The sequence below is a fragment of the Musca domestica genome, unplaced genomic scaffold (assembly GCF_030504385.1).
Source record: "Musca domestica strain aabys unplaced genomic scaffold, Musca_domestica.polishedcontigs.V.1.1 13, whole genome shotgun sequence".
Classification (NCBI taxonomy): domain Eukaryota; kingdom Metazoa; phylum Arthropoda; class Insecta; order Diptera; family Muscidae; genus Musca; species Musca domestica.
In genome coordinates this window covers 5,826,542-5,850,071 of record NW_026712172.1, presented here as the reverse complement: position 1 = coordinate 5,850,071, position 23,530 = coordinate 5,826,542, and the positions used below count along the sequence as shown (strand labels likewise).

Genomic DNA, 23,530 nt, shown 5'->3' with positions numbered 1-23,530 from the left:
GGGCAGTACTGGTACAGATTGACGATGATGGCAACGAACGTCCAATTGCGTTCATGTCTAAAAAACTAAACACCGCTCAAAGAAATTATAGTGTGACAGAGAAGGAGTGTCTAGCGGCAATTGAGGCCATTAAAAAATTCAGGTGCTACCTTGAATTACAAGAATTTGAGGTCGTGACTGATCACTCATCACTTTTATGGCTGATGAAACAACCTGACTTAACAGGTAGATTAGCCAGATGGGTTTTCAAATTGCAGCCTTATAAATTCACAATTAGCCACAGAAAGGGACGGGATCATGTTCTCCTGAACATATGCAATACATTTCAAATGATTAACTATTACTACTTCTAATCCTACAGAGAAAATAAGCATAAGTTCTACGAGGCCTCGTCGATCACACCAATGTAATGTATGTAGCTGTCCAGATCTTTAAGAAAACACAAAAACAAGAGAAAAACTCAAAAAATAAGAAATTCGATGTAAGTAAGTAAATTATAATCAATATTTGAAATATTTGCATATGGGTCCTTAAAAAAGGATGTATTCGAAGGATCAAATATTTCCCAAAACTTATAATTTCTATATTGTCCTTTAGACCATTTTTTTTGTCCCAAAAGGACCTTAAAATTTTGTTTTTTTTTTTTGTAATTTTGGTATCACAATATATGTATCTCTCTCGAATACATCCACAAAATTAGTTAAGGTTAGGAAACATTTTTTTTCTTATCCAGTTTTAGTTTTTTTATGCATATTAAATTAACGAATTTAATAGCTGAATACATTTCCTTAACATTTATATATCTATTACAAAAAAAAAAATTATGGAATATATTTATGATTTATGAAATATCCTAGATATACATTTTCATCCATCTGATTCGTTTAAAGACAAGTTGTCTTTAATCTAGTACATATTTATAAATCATAATACAAAAATAGCTTTAAAGAAATTAGTTTTAAATCATTACATTTAAAGCAAATGAATTTCAAAAGGTATAATCACTTCTGTTATATATATTTATATTTTCTTGAATTATTTAATTTTCTAGAATCCCTTTAATGGCTTATATCTAAATACTCCTTGTAATAACAAGATGAATCTCTAAACCATAATCAGTTTTCTTACTGTGGTGAGGTAGTTTGAAGGGAGGAAATTGCATTAGGGGTCCCAACAAAACATTATGCCATTGAGACCATGGAAGGGTTAAGAGGCACAAACTCCAAGAAACATCAGGAGTTTCTTTATACAAGTATCTAGATTGATTTTCCGACCGCTTTCCTTTATGATCTGGACCAACCGGGGTACAATAGTTGGCCAGAAAACCAGTGCATCCAAATTTAATTTTTTTTTTTTTTTTTTTTGTTATATCTCGGGAGTTTACAATAAAATATTTTTTTGTTTATGTCCGAAGGATATTGTTTGAGATCAATAACAGACACGAACCCCCCCATACACGACTGTTAGCTAGCGAATTAAAGGCTCCCAGTCTGATTGTTTTCGAACTAGTTATCAATACCTTACTACTAAATATCCTTTCTGTTCATTTGATAAGACTCAAGCCAAGGATTGAATATCCTTACAAAGTATCAATGAGAGTCGAGATTGGACATTGCATAAATAGAATGGCGCCCAACGTGGGGCGAAAAAAATCGAATCCTTTAAGGAATTTATTATCCTTTGTTATAGCGAAATAGCATTCTTTAATAAGAATTCAAGTTCATATAAAAATGTGTTTGCATTATCCTTAAAGAGCGAATTGTCCCATACATCCTCCGTCCTAACTTTCCTTAACAAATATTTTTATTAAAATTTCTTTTCCGTCATGGCCAGAGTACGGAATAATTGTTAAAGGCTCTCAGGATTATCAGTTTTCTGATGGTTTCGGAAATTTCTGACCGGGATGTCCCTTTTTCAATCTTTTCTGTACCTGTATAAATGAGGTCAAAGTAGTTTTGTTAAAAGTACTTCAAGTAAATTACCGGCTTATAGATTTTCCTTTCTACAAGACTTAGTTATCATCATCCTGATTTTATTCTGGATACACTTTGGTTTTGCTGGGGCGAATCCAAGTCCGAAAATATCAGTTCGAGGATCTGTAGAATGATGGTTTGTCTTATAGTTAGCAGTCTATAATCCTATAATTACTCCATAGCCCAGTTTGATATTATTTCTTAATCAATTCTTAGATACCCAGCAGTATTTTCCTCACTATTGCCTCACCACAAAAGTAAGAAACGTGTGGTTATATATTATTTTTGTTTTGAATTTTTAATCTATTTTCGTAAAGAAAATATATTTTCATTTCTGTTTTTTTATTATTTTTAAACTTTAAAATGTCGATACTCAGAAGTCCTATGCCGAATCCTAATTTGGAGTGTGGAACCTCAGTTGATGAGAATTTGAACTGTCATTATTGCCAAGGCGCGATAAATTCGCAAATTCAAGAGTGTTGTATTATTGACATTTGTCAACATATTTTCCATCGTTCTTGCATAGAACTAGCTTTAGCTAATTCTTCACAGTGTCCTTTGTGTAAGGAGACATTTGAACTATCAAATCTGAGAAAGTATCCTATTAATTGTGTTGAATCCAATGAGATGTCAACCCAGACAGGAACCATAAAAAAATCTCGCCCAGCTTATCGTGGGAAAGGTCGTGGTACGGCGACTAATCCCCAATGACGAGAAATTTGAGTCGGACATTACTCTCAGAAAACCTCAATGCTAGCAATAACTTGGATAATATGAACGAACTAATAGAAGATTCTACTTCTCAGATATTTTCCAATGACAACAACAATAATATTATGAATTTCTCAAATGCGGAGCAAAACCAACCAATACAAAATGCTCACATTCGAGATCCCAACACAAATAAATCCAATGAAATTGATTATTCTCAACTCAATCAAATTATTGAAAAAAATATAATTAAAATTCTTCAAAATTTTAACATTGGAACTCAGTTTCAAACCAATACTTCCTCTGTTCCAAGAAACCTTAATTCAAGGAATGACAATTCTCGTGTGAATTTAAACCAGCAACCGAACTTTGATAATGAGAATCCCCTCAATATTTCTAAACCTTCTAGTTCTGAACCAAATTCACAGATTTTACGGCCAGATAGGGTAACTTTCATTATCCAGAACTGGAATTTACAATTTGATGGTTCCAGCAGTGGGCTATCTGTTGATGAATTTCTTTATCGGATCAAGACTCTAACTAAAGAACATTTGAATGACAACTTTACTTATATTTGTAAGAATTTACCCATAATTTTAACAGGCAAAGCTAAAGAATGGTACTGGAGGTACCACAAAAATGTGGATTCCATTCAATGGAATGAATTCTGTGGCGCTTTACGCTGTCAGTTTAAAGATCTTAGATCCAATTTTGATCTTATGGAAGCTATTCGAGGAAGAAAGATGCGACCAGGCGAATCTTTTGATTCATTTTATGATGCTATATGTTTAATAGCTGACAAACTTCGACAGCCAATTCCCGAAGAGGAATTAGTAGAAATTCTTGTACGAAATCTGAGGCCAGATATTCGTCACGAACTTCTGTATGTCCCAATTTTAACAATTCCTCATCTCAGGAAACTGGTACAAATGAGAGAAAACTTAATGAATGAGGATTACTATAGAAAAAATTCAAGCCAGAAATATCAATTTTCTAATACAACCTCAAAAGCTCAAAGAAATATTGCCGAACTACAATCGGACGGAATAGTTTCTGACGAACCAAATAAGGATGTTTGTATAGATGCCCTCAATAAAGAGCCATATGTTTTGAAATGTTGGAACTGCGATGAAATCGGTCATTGTTGGGACGATTGTCTCAAGGATCGAAAAGTATTTTGCTATGGATGTGGTTCTAAAAATATATACAAACCACAATGTGTGAAATGTGCTAAGAGAAAAGTCTCTATGCAGTCAAAAAACTCCTTACGACTAAACCAGAACAGCAATATTCCATAAAAGTTCAAGTCGCACCTGAACCCTCTCCAAGTAAATACCCCATAGCTAATATCACTATACTTAAACCAGATATAAATCAAGAAAAAACTGTTCATAAATATCTCTACCCAATTCGTCCATATCATGAAAGATATCAAACCTATCTTGAGAAACGCAACCAAATTTTTTCTGTATCAAAACCTTTAACCACAAAATCTAAGCGTCCAAAAAGGTCCACTTGTCGGCTTCGACTTTATTTTCGACGAAGAAAACAATCCTTAAAATACGTCATTTCTACTATAGTCAATTCTCCGTCCGATAAAAGGTTGTATGCCAAAGTGAAATTCCTTAATTTTACTGAATATGGTCTATTAGATACGGGTGCTAATATCTCCTGCATAGGATCTGATTTAGCCTCACAGGACTTTTCAAGTTATCCCCAATATATCCCAGGAAAAACAGCGGTCAGGACTGCAGATGGATCCATTCAAAAAACACTAGGATATTTGAGTGTTGATATGCATTTTCGTGGAGAATTTCACAAATTGAAATTATTAATAGTGCCCTCCATAACACAACGCCTGATACTTGGTCTAGATTTTTGGAAATCCTTCGCATTGGCCCCTGACGTATTTGATAATTCTATTACTAGCAATCCGTCGGATAGGCCTTGCCAACTGCCTGATGTCTTATCTGTAGAATCTACGGGCGTCTTGTTCGATAATACTCTAGAGTCCTCTTACTCCAAATCTGAATTAATTCCAAATTCCGATGTTAAATATCCTTTAAACTCCAATCAACAGGTGCAATTGAAAACAATCATAGAACTTTTTCCAAGTTTTACCCAGCAAGGTCTAGGTAGAACCTCTTATTTGCAACATAATATCGACATAGGTGACGCCAAGCCCGTTAAACAGCGATTTTATCCGGTTTCTCCGGCTGTAGAGCATTTAATGTATCAGGAGATCGACCGTATATTGTCGCTTGGAATCATAGAGCCTTCTAAATCTGCATGGTCGTCACCTATGCGACTAGTCGTAAAGCCCAATAAAATTCGCTTATGTTTAGATGCGAGAAAATTGAATCAAGTCACCAGGAAGGATGCGTATCCGCTTCCCAGTATTGAGGGTATATTTGCGAGGTTGCCTAAGGCAAATATTATAACCAAACTGGACTTAAAAGATGCCTACTGGCAGATTGGCCTGTCAGAGGAGTCCAAGGCACTTACAGCTTTCACAGTGCCCGGAAGGCCACTGTATCAGTTTGTAGTGATGCCTTTCGGGCTCTGCACAGCCCCTCAGACAATGTGCCGGCTTGTAGACATGATTATTCCGCCAGACCTTAGATTTTGTGTATTCGGATATCTAGATGACATCGTTATTGTTTCTGAAGACTTTAACAGTCATTTAGCCATATTAGTTCGTCTGTCCCAAGAATTTCGAAAAGCCAATCTAACCCTAAATATTGAAAAGTCACAATTTTGTGTAACCAGAACAAAATATTTGGGTTATGTTATAGGGGATGGGGGTATTCAAACGGACCCTGAAAAGGTAGATTCGATTGCCAACTGGCCTGTACCCAAAAATGTAAAGCAGGTCAGAGGATTTTTAGGCCTAGCCAGCTGGTATAGGAGGTTTATTGAGAACTTTTCCTCTATCACATTTCCCATCACTGAAACTTTGTCATCAAAAAAGAAATTCCATTGGACTCCTGAAGCTCAGAATTCCTTTCAGACCATCAAAAACCTATTAACCACTGCACCTGTTTTGTCAAACCCTGACTTCACGCGAAAATTCTACTTGCATTGTGACGCTTCAGACTATGGCATTGGGGCAGTACTGGTACAGATTGACGATGATGGCAGCGAACGTCCAATTGCGTTCATGTCTAAAAAACTAAACACCGCTCAAAGAAATTATAGTGTGACAGAGAGGGAGTGTCTAGCGGCAATTGAGGCCATTAAAAAATTCAGGTGCTACCTTGAATTACAAGAATTTGAGGTCGTGACTGATCACTCATCACTTTTATGGCTGATGAAACAACCTGACTTAACAGGTAGATTAGCCAGATGGGTTTTCAAATTGCAGCCTTATAAATTCACAATTAGCCACAGAAAGGGACGGGATCATGTAGTGCCCGATGTCCTGTCTAGGATACCTGTTGATGAGATTTCAGCCATAGACGAAATAGAACCCGAAATAGAATTAGATTCCCCATTCTTCAATGACAACGACTATCAAATATTGAGAAATAAAATTACGAATAACTCCTCAAAATATCCCGATATTAAATTAATAGACAAATTTGTATATATCAGAACAGATCACTATACTGGTGATCCAGCCCAAACAAATAATGCTTGGAAATTGTGGATTCCTGAAAAAATGAGACACTCCTTGATAGAAAGGTTCCATAACAGTCCTGTAGCGGTGGTATGGCAAAAACCCTGGACCTTATTCGACGTCACTTTTTCTGGCCTGGCATGGTGACCGATGTCCGTGAATACATCCGAACTTGAGAAACGTGTAAAATTTCCAAACACCCTAATTACATTTTGAAACCCGAAATGGGGAAGCTGGTCCAAACAACTAGACCTTTTCAAAGGTTATATGTAGATATCTTAGGACCTTATCCGCGCTCAAAAAATGGACACATAGGCCTATTTATTGTCCTTGATCAGTTGACAAAATACCACTGGTTATGTCCTCTTAAGAAATTAACTTCAATTCCTATTCAAGAATTCTTACTGAAAAATATTTTCCATGCATTTGCTGTACCGGAACAAATTGTCAGTGATAATGGTACCCAATTTAAATCTTACGAATTCAATTCCTTTTTAACAAAGTTCGGAGTGCAACACATTTACACAGCTCTTTATTCGCCGCAGGCTAACGCATCTGAACGCGTCAACCGGTCCATTATTGCAAGTATTCGGGCATATCTGAAGAAAGATCAACGTCTATGGGATGAATACTTGTCGTATATTAGTTGTTCCTTAAGGAATTCTCTCCACCAAACCCTTAAATGTTCCCCATATTTTGCCACATTTGGATTTAACATGGTCACCCATGGAGATACCTACGCTCTCTTGAAAAACCTGCAATTACTTGATGAACCCCAGCTAAATCTTTCTAAAGAAGATCAGCTTCAACTTCTTCGGAAGGACCTTCGAAGTAGTATTTCGGCCGCACATGAAAATAATAAAGACCATTACAATTTACGCACTAGATCCATAAGTTATACTGTTGGCCAAACTGTTTTCAGACGCAATTTTGCACAAAGCAATGCGGAAAAGAAATTTAACGCTAAACTTGCTCCCATTTTTCTACCAGCCAAAGTCCGGAAAAAAAATTGGAAACGTTTATTACGAATTGGAGGACTTAAATGGTAATCTTATCGGGACTTACCACGCCAAAGACATAAGGTCATAATTATTCTGATTCCGATTAATATCGTAATTCAAAGATCGATATTACTCGGTTTTGTGAGAAACTACGCTCCGACAATAACTCACCTAGCCAATGGTATTAAAATTGTGTGCTGGGATACTACTGCTCATTTGCCCTACATTTTTTTGCGTTATATTTTGCATCACTATTTTGTTATCTCTTAATGGAAAATGTAACAGGAAATGTAACCAATCTGCTAATCCCAGTATTGTGTCAATCCGGCCACACATGCAGTGTTAGCGCAGAGGAAGCGTGCTGGACTCCGGGGCGTAAGGACCTGTGATCAATTCCCGGTTAGAACAAACTATTTTTATTTTGTAAAACTAAATATTTTTTTTTTTACGATATTACGGTTTTGGATAAGAGGCGGAGCTATTAATTCCGAGCTATGTAGTAGTAACTAACGGTCCGTCTAAAGTATAAATTACGTGTGTATTGTCAATTAAATTCGCCGTAATATTGCATGTTGGTGGTGAAAATCAAATACCACGAATTTGGCACTCTCCTCAGTTGTAACAAATCGACAATCATTCTTTTGCTTCCTCGTTCTGATAGTGTGAACAACAATTAAGCGAAGAGAAAAAAAAAACCAACTCATTTTTGCTTGTTTTAAACTTAACAAAAAGTGCATATAAATCCGTAAATATCAAAGAAATCCGGAAACTTTATGTAAAATTGGTTCCACAATTTGCTTGGAAAACACAACTAAACTGTATTTCAAGGTATTTTTTAAGCGCTACAAATAAGCAGGATTGAAAAAACTAACAAAAAGTTATTTAAAAGGTTTCTCCAAAAAAAAAAGACCTCTGATTTTTTTTTCGAAGTCCATCGACTTCACTAAACCAAAAGAGTAATAAATTAAAAACAAGGTAAGCAGTGGCGTACAAATGCTATGCAAGTTTGGTGTTAGACCAGTTATTTTATTTTTATAGATTTTCCACAATTGTCCTTATCCAGTTAACAAGATTTACCGCCAGTTGGAACATCATTTTCACCTTTTTTGCTTTGGACAATTTTTTCTACTATCTTAATTACTACCGACGGCAAAACCGTTTTTTCCTTGGAAATCTATCAACAGTTGGAAATTGTGTAAAACCGGCCATTGTGTAAGGCTACATGCCTTCAGCCAAGCTTTACGACCTCACATAGACAAATCCGATTTCTTAAAATAACTTCTCAACCGAGTGACGGAGTGTTCCGATGATTGAACCAAGGTCGTGGCTGTAAATACACAAAACCTATTTATAAAACACCGTGTCCAAACACCGGCGGTAGCCCAGGGCGTAGGAAGCTGGCTTTGTTCGCCGTCTAGAAACCAGTAACGTGGGTTCGAATCCCACCTCCGGCAGTATTACAATTTGTATTTATAAAATTTGTGAAATCAAGTCAGATAAGTTCTTTTAAATTATTATATCATAATTTCTATGAATTTCTCCTGAACATATGCAATACATTTCAAATGATTAACTATTACTACTTCTAATCCTACAGAGAAAATAAGCATTATCCTTCCTTCACACAACAACACATACAAAGATGTTCTACGAGGCCTCGTCGATCACACCAATGTAATGTATGTAGCTGTCCAGATCTTTAAGAAAACACAAAAACAAGAGAAAAACTCAAAAAAATAAGAAATTCGATGTAAGTAAGTAAATTATAATCAATATTTGAAATATTTGAATGATGTATTTGAAAGGATCAAATATTTCCGAAAACTTAAAATTTCTATATTGTCCTTTAGACCATTTTTTTTTGTCCCAAAAGGACCTTAAAATTTCGTTTTTTTTTTGTAATTTTGGTATCACAATATATGTATCTCTCTCGAATACATCCACAAAATTAGTTAACGTTAGGAAACATTTTTTTCTTATCCAGTTTTAGTTTTTTTATGCATATTAAATTAACGAATTTAATAGCTGAATACATTTCCTTAACATTTATATATCTATTACAAAAAAATTATAGAATATATTTATGATTTATGAAATATCCTAGATATACATTTTTCATCCATCTGATTCGTTTAAAGACAAGTTGTCTTTAATCTAGTACATATTTATAAATCATAATACAAAAATAGCTTTAAAGAAATTAGTTTTAAATCATTACATTTAAAGCAAATGAATTTCAAAATGTATAACCACTTCTGTTATATATATATTATATTTTCTTGAATTATTTAATTTTCTAGAATCCTTTAATGGCTTATATCTAAATACACCTTGTAATAACAAGATGAATCTCTAAACCATAATCAGTTTTCTTACTGTGGTGAGGTAGTTTGAAGGGAGGAAATCGCATTAGGGGTCCCAACAAAACATTATGCCATTGAGACCATGGAAGGGTTAAGAGGCACAAACTCCAAGAAACATCAGGAGTTTCTTTATACAAGTATCTAGATTGATTTTCCGACCGCTTTCCTTTATGATCTGGACCAACCGGGGTACAATAGTTGGCCAGAAAACCAGTGCATCCAAATTTAAATTTTTTTTGTTATATCTCGGGAGTCTACAATAAAATATTTTTTTGTTTATGTCCGAAGGATATTGTTTGAGATCAATAACAGACACGAACCCCCCCCCCCCCCCCCCATACACGACTGTTAGCTAGCGAATTAAAGGCTCCCAGTCTGATTGTTTTCGAACTAGTTATCAATACCTTACTACTAAATATCCTTTCTGTTCATTTGATAAGACTCAAGCCAAGGATTGAATATCCTTACAAAGTATCAATGAGAGTCGAGATTGGACATTACACTGTGCAGGCTTATGACAAAAGTTGCTTATGCAGTTCCACGTCGTCGTATAGACCCTAATATACGGCAACATTCGGAATTTTTAAGATTTTAACAGAATTTTATACGGATTTTAATATTTTGAAAATTGCCAATTTTGTACCAGATGGTGGAGGCACAAATCTTAAAAATACCGAATATCGGTAGGTACAATTTTCAATACCAACCCTCATAGACACAATACAAATTGTTCTGCCGAATGTTTAGGTTTTATATCAAATAATGTGGGCTGTATCGTGATTTCAACAGACAGACAGACGGACAGAGAGACGGAGATACTTTACATACAAAAGAAAAACCTTCATGGCAAATTTTATAAATATGGATTCCCGAATTCACTCAAGTTCTTATCGATCAAAATGTTATTACTTTGTATTACTAATGCGCGATGTAGCGATAGCCCCACCGTATTCCGCCTACCTATCGCATACCTCATGACAAATTTTATCGTTCTATCTTTTTCGTCCACAGAATTGGCATTTGTGTCTACATAGAAATAAACAAACACTGCAAAAATGTCAATATTTTCAAAATCCTTATCACTATCGTTTCTAAACATCTCGTCCGACAGTTGTTGAAATTATTCCAGTGACAGCTCATTTTATTGTTTACAAGCGTACAAAAACATTTTGGTGAGAATTTTCCAGGAAAAAAGTTTTTCGTGCAAGAACTTACACTGGAACAGAAAAAAAAAATTGACTCAAAAGAGCTAACGAGTTGCTTCGCTTGGCCGAGTGAACGAGTGGTGAAGTATTGAATTTGGTTTTCTCCGATGAGAAAACACTCGTTGTCCAGTAGTTTGTAAACAAACAAAATGATCGTGTTTACTTGCCAAAGGGGTCAGCTGAAAATGTGCACCTTCGGTTGGCCACCAGAACTCAAGCGTCGGCCATTGTGATGGTGTGGCCCGCCATATAGCCGATGGTTAGATCAGAATAAATGCCGAATATTATCGCAAAAATATTCTGGAGGGTGTATTAAAGCCTTGGGCACGCAAAAATTTTGGCCGCAGATCTAGGACATTCCAACTGGAGGCATCACCATCGCACTCAGCACGCGCCACCCAAGAATGGTTACAAAATGAGGTTCTTCGCTTCATTTCCAGCGCACAATGGCCACCAAAATCTCCGGTTACCAATCCTTTGGACTATTGTGTCCGGAGTATTTTGGAAAGCAAGGTTAGCACTAAAAAATACCAAAGTGTTGATCACCTCAAGCAAGTGCTTCGCCGGGTATGGGCCATAATACCGCAGAGCAACATTTGGGCAGCGTGTAACGGTTTCATTGGCCGTTTGGAGGCCAATTCGTGCCAAAAGTGACCAATTTGAAGAAATCTAAACCTATTATACAATTTTATGCTATTTTCGACATATTTGCTATGATTCAATACAATTAAAACAAGTTAAAAAGCAGTAAGTTCGGCCAGGCCGAACTTTGAATACCCTCCATAATTTGGAACGAATTTGGAAATTTTCAAAAAATAAAGTCCTTAAATTCTGTTAAAATTTTAAAAATACCGAATATAGCTGTTATATTGGGGTCTATATGACATGGACCTACATAGGCCTTGTTTTCCATAAGTCATTACCATATTCAAATTCGAAACTTGAAATAAACGGTGAACAATGTAGCTAAAATCATCAAAATATCGCATATAGGGAGGAGGCTGTGAGAAGACCTGCACCTGCATAGACAATTTCCGTCACAGGTTGTAGCATCCATTACGAACTTCAAATACGACATCTCAAACAATTGTACCTAAAATCGTCAAAATACCGAATATTGGGAGGTACCGTTATATGGGGGCTATCGAAGACGTGGACCTGCACAGACATTTTTTTGTCGTAGGCTGTTGTATCCATTACGAATCTCAAATACAAAATTTGAATCGGGAGGTACCGTTATATGGGGGCTATACGAAGACATGGACCTGCACAGATAATTTTCTGTCATAGACATGGCAAAATCGATTTAGAATTTTACGCTGATCAAAAATATATATACTTTGATGGTTCTGACATGAGTACTTCGAGGAGTTACAAACGGAATGAAAAAGTTAATATACCCTCCATAGTATGGTGGAGGGTATAAAAATGTAAAAATTATTGCGTTTGACTTTAAGTTTTTTTTTTATTTCACCCTTATATATTTATGTTTTATAATGGACCCCACTTTGGGGCACTGCCTAATTAGTGTCATCATTTCATGACTTCATTTCGAAGGTTGCAAGCCAGATTGGGTGGCGAAAGTTTAATCTTCCAATAATTAGGAATTTAGTGTTTGTTTTCTCAGAAGATACCTACCCACATAGTGCTTCTTGATATTAGATAAATCACTTAATTTAGGGATATAATTTTTCATTTTGGGAATTTCAGTTCATCTTTTAAAATAACTTTGTCATTCCGTTTAACTTTGTCATTCCGTTTGTAACTCCTCGAAATACTCATGTCAGACCCAACAAAGTATATATATTCTTGATCAGCGTAAAATTCTAAGACGATTTAGCCATGTCCGTCTGTCTGTCTGTGTGTCTGTCTGTGTCTGTCTGTGTGTCTGTCTGTGTGTCTGTCTGTGTGTCTGTCTGTCTGTCTGTCTGTTGTAATCACGCTATCTTTCGAATAAATTCAGATAGAAGGCCAAAATTTTGCACACATGTTATTTTGTATATTTGTAGACAGGTTAAGTTCGTAAATGGGCCATGTAGGTCCAAGTTATCATATAGCCCCCATATAACGATACCTCCCGATACTAAAGCCTAAGACAGAATACTGAAGCCTAAGATAGAAAATTATCTGTACAGGTTCACGTCTTCGTATAGCCCCCATACAACGGTACCTCCCGATATTCGGTATTTTGATGATTTTAACGACATTATTTACCGGGATTGTTTCAAATTTGGTATTTGAATTTCATAATGAATACTACATCCTAAGTCAAAAAATAAGCCATGTAGGTCCACGTCTTCGTATAGCCCCCATATTCCGTATCCCCCAACATTCGGTATTTTGGTGATTTTAGCGACATTATTTACCGGGATTGTTTCAAATTTCGCATGTGAAGTTCGTAATAGATACTTCAGTCCATGCCAGAAAATTGTCTATGCAGGTTCACGTCTTCGTATAGCCCCCATATAACGGTACCCCCTATCTGCGGTATTTTGATGATTTTAGCTACATTATAATCAGATTTTTCTTCAAGTTTCGCATTTAAATATTGTAATAACTTTGACAAACGTTGCCTATGTAGGTCTACATCGTCGTATAGGCATTCGGTATTTTAAATATTTTGACGAATTTTAAAAGGATTTTATTTATTTATTTATTTATTTTTTTTTTTTTTTTTGGAAATTGCCAAATTTGTACCAAATGGTGGAGGGTATTAAAAGTTCGGCCCGGCCGAACTTATAGCTTTTTTCTTGTTTTTATTATATTTATTTACCGTGAGAAAGGGGCAGGGATTAAAAGTTCGGCTGGCCGAACTTCACATATTTTTTATTTGTTCATTACACGTTTAGAATTGACATAAATCACAACTGTTGAGGTTAAGTTGCAGCATCGCCGTACTTTTTCTTTCTATTCCGTTTTGCCTAGTTTCCGTACGAAACTACTAAAACTATAATCTCGAAAATGCGCATGTGGATTATTATTAATTCATTGGTGCAAAATAAGGTTGAACTTTGAAAATATAAGGTACTTAAAATAGAGTTGAAAGTCTGGCTCTAAGAGACAGTCAAATGCTTGTCAGTGTGAACCGTACATTAAAACAAATTAATGTATCGATTCGAAATGTCATCGATACGGCACCAATATCTGAAATAATGAAATTTACTTTTAAATCTATACCATAAACCCAAATGGCTATGTAAGAGATCATTTAAAACCAGTAAAGAAAGTCTTAAAGTCGGGCGGGGCCGAGCTATAACTATATCTGAACCGATCTTCACCAAATTTGACATACTAGCTTCTAGACTCAATTCGGTCGTAAGTGCCACTTGGGCAAATATTAGACGTTTGGTGCACAATCAAAGTTAAATTGAACAAAGTCATATATGGGAGCTATATCCAAATCTGAACCGATCTCGATAAAATTTAGCAAATGTATTTCTGAGCTATATTTGATATATTTCCCTAAATATTGTTGTTACAGAGTGAATATTATGGCTGCGGACAAAAATAACAAATCGGATGGACAATGTATATGGGAGCTATAGCTATATATGAACCGATTTCGATCAAATTTGGCGTACTTATTTTCAGGTCCAATCTGATCATACGTGCAAAATTCCACACTATTCGGACTGATATTGTACGTTTGGTGCACAATAAAAGGTAAATCGGACGAAGATATAAAATTCTAGTAATATTTCAAAACTAGAATATTAAAGGTTACTGATCCCTTTAGATATTCTAGTTTTGAAAATAAAGAGCTTAATGTATAACAGTGTACATTTTTGTGCATAAACACGTAAAATTACACCGAATCTGTGGCCTTAGTTATGCTCCAATTTTGCAAAATAGTCTCTGATCAGTTTAGATTACAAATTATTAAATTCCTATACCTAATCTCATTCAGTTATTAAAAAAAAAAAAACAAGTAAGAAAGTATCGGTCGATTGCCGACAGATGTATACCCTCAGCCAATGTTCGATTATTTTAAAATATTTTAACTTCTTTTATGATTTTTCAAACTCTTGACCCTCTATGGAGTGGGTTTGGAAAGAATGGGTCAATATTGTCCATTTCGTATTGGACCTAAATAAATATTATTATGAGTTTTGCCTTATTAAGGCGAAGATCATATGTTTTATGATTTATGTGTTTGATTTCTCTTTCGAGACGAGCTTAATGATCTGAAATTTGCAGTGAAAAGGAAAGCCAGATGGACACTATCACACACTCACCACTATGCGACGCGTTTCGCCGTTGGTTAAGCGGCTCATCAGGCATATTTGGTGTGGATGATGGCTTACAAGGGCCGTTCTCTGGAAAGTAGCATATATTTTGAACTTATTGCAAATTAGCATATGCGAATTATACACTAGAAACTCTCCAGGTTCGACTCAAGTTCTATTGGCAGATCTTTTTCATCACTACACCTAGAACTGACGCAAATATTAGGATTTGCCAAATTAGAGCAAAATTAGATTATTGCTTCCCTTTCTGTGCAGAAAATATTTTTTTTTTTGCAACTTTCGACCATTTTTGGGGAGGTAGCAGAAGGAGTGGACCGATTTTGCCCGATAACACCAGACCTTGGGTTAATGTAAATATTGGGATGTGTGAAGTTTGAAGACAATCGGACTCTTACATCACATTTTATGAGAGTTGCAATTATTCAAAATTTTGACCATTTATGGGGGAGGTACTTGATGGAGTGGACCGATATTGTCCATTTTCACACCTGACCTAGCACTGACGCAAACATTAGGATTTGCAAAGTTGGAGCAAAATCGGATTATCCTTTGTATTTCTATGCAAAAAATATATTTTTTGAAAATTGCGACATTGTGTGGGGGGGAGTACCAGAAGGAGTGGACCGATATTACCCATCTCCGAACCTGATCTATGTTTGACAATAATATTAGGATGTACCAACTTTGGATTAAATCGGGTACACCCTTCGAGAGTTATCGTGCACACTAGCCAGCCAGACGGACGGACGGATATCTCTAGATAGACTCCAATTGTTCTGAAACGGATTTAATCCAAAGAGACCTAGGGTCTAAAACCGTTATTTCGACTAGGCACGTTTTGGCCGTATCGAATTGTATACCCTCTGTAGCCATATGCCTGGGGTATAATAAACTTTATAATAAACGTAAAGAAACCAAACATGTGGAGGTACTGCTATGGGCTAGAAGAAAATTGCCTCCCCAAACATATTTTGCAGCAAAGATTTATATGTTTGCAACAGTCCCAAACATAACATATGTTTGGGAACTGCAAGTTTTATATGTTTAGATACAAGTTTATATGCAAGTAAATATATTTTTAGATGTATTTGTATACTTTCGCTAGAAATAATGCTATGAATAAAAAAATGCATTTTTAAATGATTTGGTAATTTACAAATTTTATTTCATAAAATAATAATATATACATATTTTAAATAGTAATAATAATAAATAAAATGTTTAATATAAATTCTATAATTCATTTCGGCGATATGAGATCTTTCTCTCACTTGCTCGTCAGAATCTGCTGAAGATACGCCGACCGAAAAGCACTGTATCACATTCAAAAAAAAAGTGTTCTTCCCTCCAATTAGCAACTCTATTTGGAATATTGTTGTTAAAAATAAAACATTTTGCACAGGTAAAATAATTAAGTAGTCCAAATGATATAATAAAAATAAATTCAAACACAACGATAGTGGTGCGGCAGCGAAGTCTTATATCAACCAAAAGGGCTTTGTTTCCACCTTGTTGTTGAATTTGCATGACGATGGAAAGAGAAAATCACCACGAATTAACTTGAACTAAAGTCAAAAGCGGAAATGCATCTGGATGAATACGACGTATAACAAATAGCAAAGCAACCGGCAAGAACTTGATTCGCCTATGGGTGACATTCTTCATAGACAAATGAAGATATAGACAAAGAAAAGTTAGTTTTGTCTTTTTATCCATGTTAGTTAGTTTTGTCTTTTATTTTGCATACTCAACATGCCAATTTACGCGTTATCGTTTTTCAAGAATTATCAAGTGAAATTTCCAAAATTTTCGATGTCATCATGTACTTTTCACATTTCTTTTATTAATTAAATTTAAAAAATACAATTTTCTTTTTGTAGAAAAAAGAACATTTACATGAACATTTTGAACAACAAATGGAAGAAACTACTATTTTAGAAAAGTAATGGCAAAAGCTAAATACTTATGAATGGGCAAAAAAAAAACTCAACGATTGATTTTTGGATATGTGTATACGAATTTAAAAATGCTTTAAATGAAAACCCGTTCAAGGAATTGTTTTCTTTTGCTATGAAGTTCTTAATTTTTACCATTTAGTAACGCAGAAGTTGAAAGAGTTTTCAGTGGCATGAATATTATAAAAACAACCAGTAAGGAAAGCTCAAAAGTCGGGCGGGGCCGACTATATGATACCCTACACCACTATGCATATTTAGTAGAGCTCTCGTAAAAAGGTTTATACGGGGCATTTCAGAGCTCTATGATATTTGGTACAAAATCAAAATCTATCTAATTTTATCGTGCATTTTACGAACTATAGCTATCTCTGAACCGGGTTTCTCCAAATTTTACGTATTAGCTTCTAGACTGAATTCGGTCTTATGTACGAAAATTCGGGTGATTTGGGCTGATATTGACCATTTAGTGCACATTTAACCCGAAATCGGAAGAATATATGTATGGGAGCTATATCCAAATCTAAACCGATTTCGATAAAATTTAAAACAGCTATTCCTGTGCTCCATCTAATACCTGGTACCAAATATCACGGTAGTGGAGTGAATATCACGAATGTATGGGACTAAAACACTAAATCGGATGAAACATATATATGGTTGCTATATCTATATCTGAACCGATTTTCACTAAATTTGATATACTTGCTTCTAGGCTGAATTTGGTCCGATATACTAAAATTCAGTCCATTTGGACTTATATCGGCCATTTGGTGAACAATTAACCCGAAATCAGATGAAGATATATATGGGAGCTATATCCAAATCTGAACCGATTTCGATAAAATTACAAACAGCTATTTCTGGGCTGTATCTTATATCTGGTACCAAATATCATTCTTGTGGAGTGCATATTACGAATGTGAGAGGCTTAAACACCAAATCGGATAAAACATATATATGGGAGCTATAGCTGTTTCTGAACCGATTTTCTCAAAATTTGTTGTATTTTCTTTAAGGCTAATCTCGGTCACATGTGCCAAAATTCGGGCCATTTGGGCTGATATTGGCCATTTGGTGGTCAATTAACCCGAAATCAGATGAAGATATATATGGGAGCTATATCCAAATCTGAACCGATTTCGATAAAATTTAAAACAGCTATTTCTGTGTTCTATCTAATTCCTGGTACCAAATATCACGGTTGTGGAGTGCATAGTAGGAATGTGAGGGACTTAAAGATCAAATCGGATGAAAGATATATATGGGAGCTATATCCAAATCTGAACCGATTTCGATAAAATCTAAAACAGCTATTTCTGTGCTCCATCTAATACCTGGTACCAAATATCACGGTTGTGGAGTGCATAGTAAGAATGTGAGGGGCTTAAAGATCAAATCGGATGAAAGATATATATGGGAGCTATAGCTATATCTCAACCGATTTTCTCCATATTTGATATACTACTTCTAGGCCGAACTCGGTTGGGTGTGCCAAAATTCAGGATAGTGGACATTTGGTGCACATTTAACCCGAAATCGGATGAAGATATATATGGGAGCTATATCTAAATTTGATCCGATTCTCACCAATTTCAATAGGGTTCGTCCTTGGGCCAAAAAAATATTGTTTGGAAAATTTCATCTCAATCGGATAATAAATGCTACCTGCATTTTGTTCACAAGAATACATGGACAGACGGACGGACGAACGGACGGACAGACGGACTGACATGCATAAATCGACTCAGAAAGTGATTCTATGAAGGTTCTCAAAAGTAACTATGGGTCTATCTCGTTTCCTTCTCCATGTTACAAACAAATGCACAAAGACATAATACCCTTACCACTATGTGGTGTAGGGTATAAAAATGGCTATGGCAAAAAACAATTTAAATTTAAAAGCAATGACGGTAAATGTGATTTGTGAAATGAGATGCAATTGCAGAACAATCAACGATATCAAATGGCCGTTGCTCTGTTATTTAGCATTTTATTGTTTTGCAAATTAAATAATTTCAATTCATCATCAACAATTGCCAGCACTGTATTCTCTATTCATCTGCTTGACATAAGCTTCTCTTAGCCCATTACAAATAAAACGGAACGCTTGCATTTGGAACTGAAAACAACAACAGAATGATGATTACTCGAATGCCAGATATGAATTACTTCATGTCGATTGTGATTACAGCAAAATGGCATTCAAGTTGAAATTGTTTCTTGACACGACACGCCAATTGCATGCATTTTTTGATGTACCTTTACTGGGTATTACGAAAACAGTGCTCATTCTTTAAAACGACCATGCTTTATACATAGACATATATTCAAAAAGAGTTCGCAACACCATGATGCCTTCCCATTTGATTAAATTACTGTCTACCGCCTCGTGTCTGTGGCTACATGGAAAACAATTTACGTATATTTTTTTTACATAAAACGAAAAGGAACGCAAATTGGTAGAAAACTATTTTAATATTGAATTAAGTCATTACTTTTGTCTCTTTTGTATTTTTTATTTATTTCCACATTATAATGATGTTCAATTGACAGGAAAACGATAGCATGTCATGCCAATGGCAAAATTTGCAATATGCACTGCGTATGGCATAGAAAGATAAAAGTACATATGTATGTATGAATATGTCAAATACATCAAAGCAAGACATTCGGAATTAGGAATTAGCATCAACATTTTTGCCGGAAGTGTGGCATAGGAAACAAAATTGTTCAATCAGAGTATAACAACATATAAATATTCAAAACAAGTAAAATAATGAACATTATTTGGCGGGGTTTTCTGGGCACCTTCGGCAAAACTCAATACAGACATACGAAACGATCAGACAAAAGTAGTAAATTCGGCCGGGCTGAACTTTTGATCCCATCCACCATACATAAAAAGCCAAAGTGAGGACCTAATCAACAATATTTTGTAAAGCAGTTCGACACTAAAGTCTAACTAGGAATGTCCGGCAATTCCGTTGTGAAATATGTAGCTATATTAACTGCTTTTTAAAAGGGGGTTAAAAACACGTAACAACTTTTTAACTTCAAATTCCACACAGTTCCGTTGAAAAATATGCAGCAACTCACTGTACAAAAAAATTGTTCGATATAGCCCATCTTCGAATTTGATTTAAGTTCAGACCTAAAAAAAAAATTATACCAAATTTCAGCACTCTATCTTAATTCCATGATTACAACAAACGGCTAAATAGGATTAGAATTTTACACTGATCATGAATATATACTTTGAAAAATATTTCAATACTTTTCAGAAATTCAGAATATTTGATACACAAAAATTATCTAAATTTCATAAAGAAAAAAATGGTTTAAAAATATTTTTAGATAATTATTTATTGTTGCAAAAATCGTCAGGCTTAATCCCATTATTGTTGTTTTTATAAAACAACATTTGTTTATTAGTGGAGAACGGTGGTAATGTTTACCAGGGGGTAAGGCAGGGAATACCTAGGTTTCGGAAAGAGCCACCAAACCTCATCAGTTCCCTTGTTTTTTGCCTGGGATATTCTCCCCAGAAGTTATTTTAAAATAGCTCTTATGACAAAAAAAACTTTTTTATACCACATATACCTATATTTGGCTACACGGACATGGCAACGTCACTCCGACCTGAGTTCTCACCTTCAAAACGAATCATTCGAATGTGTGAGGGAGAACTGAAGGCGCAAAATTAAGGAATCATTCACACCTGTTACAGCCAACGCCAAGACTCTAGCTCCAGCTGTCGCGGTTGCAGTCACAGCTCGCGGCTTTTCTCATTCAAGAAATAATCTGGCAAAAAGGCCTGCATGCAGCCTAACAAACCAAATTCACTTCGAACGAGATTGTAAATCTCTCTGCCACTTTTGTAAACTATGTTTTTGTTGTAATTTGAATGTCCAATGCGTTGTGAGGGTGTGTGCGAAGGAGTTACCTCTCTAATTTATTGAGTTGATGTCTGTATTACAGGAATAGTTTTTAATTTTATTTTTCAAGCTTTTTATGATTTTTGGTTTTTTAATGGAGAAAAATAAATTGGGTATGCACCAAACCTTCAGAAATGCTTTACTTGCATACTAGCGATCAAAGAAAGTTGAGAAAGAGTAGATAAATCAACACATCTCTGAATCATTAAAAAAAATTATGACACACTTCGCTTGTGCATATCCACGACCAATCTAACTCACTCAAGATGTTGTTTTTGAAATAATGTCAAAGAGCACTGCCCAGATGTTACGTTCAAGTTTTTAACCCGCGAATTCGGCCAATATTTACGCACTCCATCGCGTTGTTAGGTATTCAAAACAATTTCACACGAAAGTGGTGATCCATTTTACAGCTAAATATCATCCAATGGTCATCCAAAATGGTAGACTTCTCCTAGATTCCATGCAATTTAGAAAATTTACAATTCAAAATTGTAAGTCATATAGAAAAATTGCATGCAATAAAAATATCACAAAATTGAGTAAAATATATTCACTTTTTTATACCCTCCACCATACTATGGAGGGTATATTAGCTTTGTCATTCCGTTTGTAACTCCTCCATATTCGACGGACACATCTGGCAACGCCATAACTTTTGAGAGAGATGTCACATCGCTTAATGACATACCGCGTTTGAAGCGTCAGTCCAAGCAGATTTTTACCATGAACTAATACACGCCACGCGAGCGCTCTGAAATAGTTGAAATTTACATTCAATAGAAGAAGTCAATTATGAAAACTCAACGTGCTTTTAAAATATTAAAAAATGTGAGAAATGCGCCTTCTAAGAACACCATTAAGCGTTTATACGAAATTTTGTCGACTGGTAAGGCTCTTTCTAATCCGAAGAGGCCATATAAAAGTCGACCAAGGCGTAGGAGCTAGTGGTCCCCAAGGTCCCCAAGAACATCCCAAAAACGCCGTTCTCAGCAGTTGGGCATGGTTCGGTCCACTTTACAACGGATTATTTGCATTGATTTACATTTGTTCCCGTACAAAATTCAATTGACGCAAAGAATGTTGCGTGCGGACAAGCCTCGTCGATTAGAATGGGCCCAAAGGTGCGTCGAATATGGGCAACCCTGTATTCTTGATCAGCGTAAAATTCTAGGTCGATTTAGCTACGTTGGTCTGTCTGTCTGTCTGTCCGTCTGTCTGTCTGTTGTAAACACGCTATCTTTCGAACGTGTTTATTTTTCCAGTAGGCAGGTTAAGTTCGTAAATAGGCCATGTAGGTCCACGTTTTCATATAGCCCCCATATAACAGTACCTCCCGATATAGCCTATGACAGAAAATTATCTGGGCAGGTCCACGTCTTCGTATAGCCTCCATATAACGGTACCTCCCTATATTCGGTATTTTGTTGATATTAGCGACATTATGCACCGGAATTGTTTCAAATTTGGATGATACAGCCTATGACAGAAAAATGTCTATGCAGGTGCAGGTCTTCGTATAACCCCCATATAACGGTACATCCCTATATTCGGTATTTTGACGAGTTTAGGTACAATTCCCACCGAAATTGTTTGAGATATCGTATTTGACGTTCGTAATGGATGCTATAGCCTGTGACAGAAAATTGTCTATGCTGGTCCAAGTCTTGGCACAGCTCCGATTTAATGGTACCTCCCTATATACGATATTTTGATGATTTTAGCTACATTATTCACCGTTTATTTCAAGTTTCGAATTTGAATATGGTAATGGCTAATGGCAAACAATACCTATGTAGGTCCACGTCGTATAGACCCTAAGATAACGGAAATATTCGGTATTTTTAAAATTTAACAGCATTTTTTAAGGATTTTATTTTTTTTTAATTTCCAAATTCGTTCCAAATGGTGGAGGGTATTCAAAATTTGGCCCGGCCGAACTTACTGCTTTTTAACTTGTTGATATATTTTTCCGCGATTTTCTTAGATTTTACTCTTTTCTGGCAAGAGACCATTCCGACTCAGTCCTAAAATCTAAATCTATAAAAATTTCTGCGTCGATTGGTTCATAATTGTGGCCTATAGGGCAACGGCAAAATCAGGAAAATTGTCTGCTTTGGTCCATTTCAACCCCTAAATATTTTGCAATCATCTCCAAAAACAATAGGGTTCTGACCCTAACCCCACCTACATTTTCAATTTCGTGTGGATCGGGACATAATTGCGATCTGTAGCTTGATTAATAATTAACGTGGACAGACGGTCGGACGGACATACTTAGCTAGATCGGCTCAGCTCGGCGAGATAGGAGAATCCATATATAGTTATTATAATTGTGACCAATATTTCTAGGTGTTATATAATTTTTGGCTCAATCAAATTTATAATACCCCCAACACTTTGTGATGTAAGGTATAAAAATAATAAGTTCATAATTTAACCCGTATCACTTGGATTCAGGGTTTTAGACGTTCTATCCGTTCTCTATACCTTATCTTATTATAATGAAAATATTAAG

General features: G+C 35.6%; 1 long non-coding RNA gene across 1 annotated transcript; it reads left to right on the top strand.

Annotated features, from left to right (window-relative positions):
- The first annotated feature begins 6,826 nt into the window (after nt 1-6,826).
- On the top strand, nt 6,827-9,048 carry LOC131800752 (uncharacterized). The gene is made up of 2 exons (XR_009341523.1): nt 6,827-8,279; nt 8,343-9,048. It is a non-coding gene; the product is annotated as an uncharacterized LOC131800752 (long non-coding RNA).
- Nucleotides 9,049-23,530: the final 14,482 nt, after the last annotated feature.